The following is a 3842-nucleotide window of genomic DNA, read 5'->3' on the forward strand; positions in this document are numbered from 1 at the left end:
ACCCTAGATCCGTGCGCCTTTATAAGCCGGATCCCGGGAGCCCTAGAGGCACAACCACAACTCATTGTAACAACGCGAAAGCGCCCGTGATAATTCCGGACAAGCAGCAGTAGGCCCCGTCATCGTGCGGGTGTTCCGGCTGGGTAACTCGCGTACCACCATCCCGTGTGCACTCCGCCCTATGGCCCCTACTTCTTCTCCCCCTCGTGAGGATCCCTCCTCCGGGGTACTGTCGATTAGGCAACGACACCATGGTCTGCCATACGCCATCTTCGGTTAGTAGCTTATAAAGCCACTTACCTAATAAGGCTAAGTTCTTGACTTCAAGATCGTGAACTCCTAGCCCACCCATATCTTTAGGACGGCATACAACATACCACTTGACCAGTCGATATTTCTTTTTTTTTCACTATCCCCTTGCCAAAAAAATAACGATCTATAATAATCGAGCTTGTGTAATACACATTTTGGTAGGATGAAGAAGGATATCATATACATCACCATATTGGTTAGAACTGCATTAATGAGAACCAATCTTCCTTCAAGGGATATCATTTTACCTTTCCAACTACTAAGTCTCTCCTGAAGTATTTCCTCGACTAGTTTTCACTCAGCCATCGTTAATCTCCGATAATGAATCGGGATACCCAGATAGTAGATAGGAAACTGGCCTTGCCCACAACCAAATAGTTCCGAATATTCGGTGACTGAATCCTGAGCATCGCCAAAACAAAACAATTCGCTTTTATGAAAGTTTATTTTGAGTCCCAATAAATGCTCAAAAGCTGCCAAAATTAACTTTAAATTTCTATCTTTATCGAGATCATGTTCAATAAATAAAATTGTATCATCAGCGTATTGCAGAATTGATAAACCACCATCTACTAGATGTGGGATCGCTCCTTCAATTTGACCATCAGATTTAGCTCGTTCGATCAAGATAGCGAGCATATCCGCCACAATGTTGAATAAAAGTGGTGATAGGGGATCGCCTTGGCGTAAACCTTTTCGTGTCTGGAAGAAGCGTCCCGTGTCATTATTGACACGAATCGCTACACTTCCTCCATACAAAAAATTATTGATCAACGCTCTCCACTCTGATGAAAAACCTTTCATCCTGAGTGTCTGATTGAGAAAAGACCAATTAACTTTATCATAAACTTTCTCCAAATTAAGTTTCAAGATTACTCATTCATCTTTTTGGTATGCTGGACTAGTACTGGCAAATGGGAAGGAAGCCCTTCTATCTGTGCCTGTGCACTGCATTTTGGGCGTTTTGAAATTATGACCCTGGGAGGCTGTGAGGCTTTGGATAATGTTGCGTAACTACTCCCTCCTGCTAGTTTTATGTTGGTGCAAACTTTGATCCAGAATATATAGATAATAGTATTAAGATCTAATATGATAAATGCATATAATATGACAATATGTTTCATGAAAATTCTAATTTTTTTTATTCTTTTATTGTATATGTTTATATTTTTATTAGTATAGATGATAAAACTTTACGGAGTATGACTTTGACCAAACCTAACACGTAACATATTTTGGGCACGAGGGAGTATTTGGTAGCCCATAGTCGTCTTGTCTGCATCATAGGGCAAAGCAACCCCCAATGTTTGGTTGCCCTTAGTTGTGGTGTTGCCAGCGATGGTCGGCGAGTTATCGTCGGACCTTCGCTCGACAGAGTGGGCACGGTGGTGCTGCAAGCGACGGAAGGTGTTGTTGCTACCTCGTGGGCTGTGGTGCTACAAGGAGGGGCAGCGGAGCTGCTGATCGGGGTTGGCATGGTGTTGTCGGCTACCAACGGTGCAGGTGGGAGCAGTTGCGGTGAAATCGAGGCTACATCGGTTAGTGTTGTTCGTGGGAAAGATAGATGGGAAGGAAGGAAAAAGGGAGGAGGAAGAACCGGTGTGGACCACAAACTTGGTCATCTTTTTACCCGTGAGAAAGGACATATGTAGATGTCGATTGGGAGGTTCGGACATCCCAATCCTCCAAAAAATTATCAGCATTGTCTGATCATAAACCAAGTATCATGAGAAGTCTAGGATTGCAACACGATTAGAACATCTCCACTCGTCCTCCCTAGAGGGCCAAAAAGCCAAAATAGGGGCGCCGGAGAGAGATAACGCGTCCAGCCGTGTCCCCTATAAACAACTTTTGCGCTGGCGCAACCTTTTTGTTATCCGGCATCCTCAGGCCAAACCCCATCCCATAGGAAGGCAACGGGGGGTGCCGGCTAACACTGCACCCAACGCCATAGGTTACGCGTCCTACATGACCACAACATCGCCTCTCTCTCTCACTAACGCACAAACTCTCTCTCTTTTTAAAGAGCCAAAAAGCCAAGATGGGGGTTGTGACTAGGTCTATACTTCCCCCTATAATCAAAAAATCACCCCCCCACCATACGAGAAACCACCGGATCTCGTATGGGGGTTCCGAGTGGAGAAGCTCGTAGATGCATCATTGCAAAAAGTCGGTCATTGCTATAACCGCAAACACAACAAAGGTTTAAGGAACTCCATTCAATATTGCTCCTCGATGGTCCAAGCCAGGCCCTCACCAAGTTAAAGTAAATTTTGATGGTTCCTTTCATAATGATGTCCATGCGTGCAGTTGGTGCAATTCTATTAGACCACGAGGGCCAGTTCATTGATGCATCTACTATCTATTCCAAACCTAGCATCTGCTGCTACAGCTGAAGCATTGGCAGTATGAGAGGGTTTAGCCTTGGCTAGTCGCCTTAGATGTAATAATGTCCAGGCAGAGTCTGATTCGATGGAAGAAGCTTGTACAGATGTGGAAACTTCGTGAGGAGAATCATCTGCGGTATTTGGAGACTGTGTCGACCTGATGATACTTATAGGAAAAGTTCAATTTCTTTATTGTCCGAGGGAAGCAAATGGAGCGGCTCATGAATTAACTAGGGCTTATTTTAATTATAAGTTTTCTTGTAATTGGGTCGATGAACCCCTTAGATTTGTTCTTGAAAAACTTGTTAATGATGTAACTATTATTTAAGATCAATAAAATTACGCAGCAAGGACCTGCTGCTTTACTAAAAAAAGGAGCACCATTAGATACCATGTTGGTAATAGTTTGTTTGTCAAGTTTTAGCAGAAAAATATGACAATGTTCAGAAGTTAACTCAGGGGCTTAAACAAATGACATACTTTCATTTTATATATAAAGGGAAAATTTACTACAGTAAACCGTTATTTTCTGGCATTTGATGAAATCAGATTTTTTTTTCTCAACCGGTATTTCTGATATTTTGGCAAAAACTGGTTTTACTGGTTACCACTAAGAAAAAACAGTACCGAAAGGAATTTTTCGGTATTCAAATAATTTTCTTAAATTTAAAATAATTGATAAATTTTGAACGGAATAGTAAACCGATTTGACAAATTTGACCGTTATTTCAGGTATTTCTACCCACGGGTTAATTTTGCCTACATGTACCATTATAATTCGTGACACATTTGGCAGAACATTATTGTATGGTTAAAAATGTAAGATTGATAGTTTTCCTACGATAATCATGATATTTTTTTTTTCGAAAAATGGGCACTTTATTACTTTAAGCAATAGACCCGGCCTCTGCATAACTAGGATGCACACAGCCGTACCAATATCTGTTACAAACACCAAAAAAATCCGACTACAAGAGTTCCAAGATCAAAAAAGCAAAACTAGGTAGGTGGGCCCAGGCGAAGATCACGCTGCCACCCATGTTGGGAAAAAATATCCTTGGCCGCATCCTCCAACCGTGAAGACACCTCCGTAAGGAGGTCTCGATGCTCCAACCGCTGAAGTGGCACCCATGAGCGCAGCGT

The sequence above is a fragment of the Lolium rigidum genome, chromosome 1, assembly GCF_022539505.1.
Source record: "Lolium rigidum isolate FL_2022 chromosome 1, APGP_CSIRO_Lrig_0.1, whole genome shotgun sequence".
In the NCBI taxonomy this organism is placed as follows: Eukaryota; Viridiplantae; Streptophyta; class Magnoliopsida; order Poales; family Poaceae; genus Lolium; species Lolium rigidum.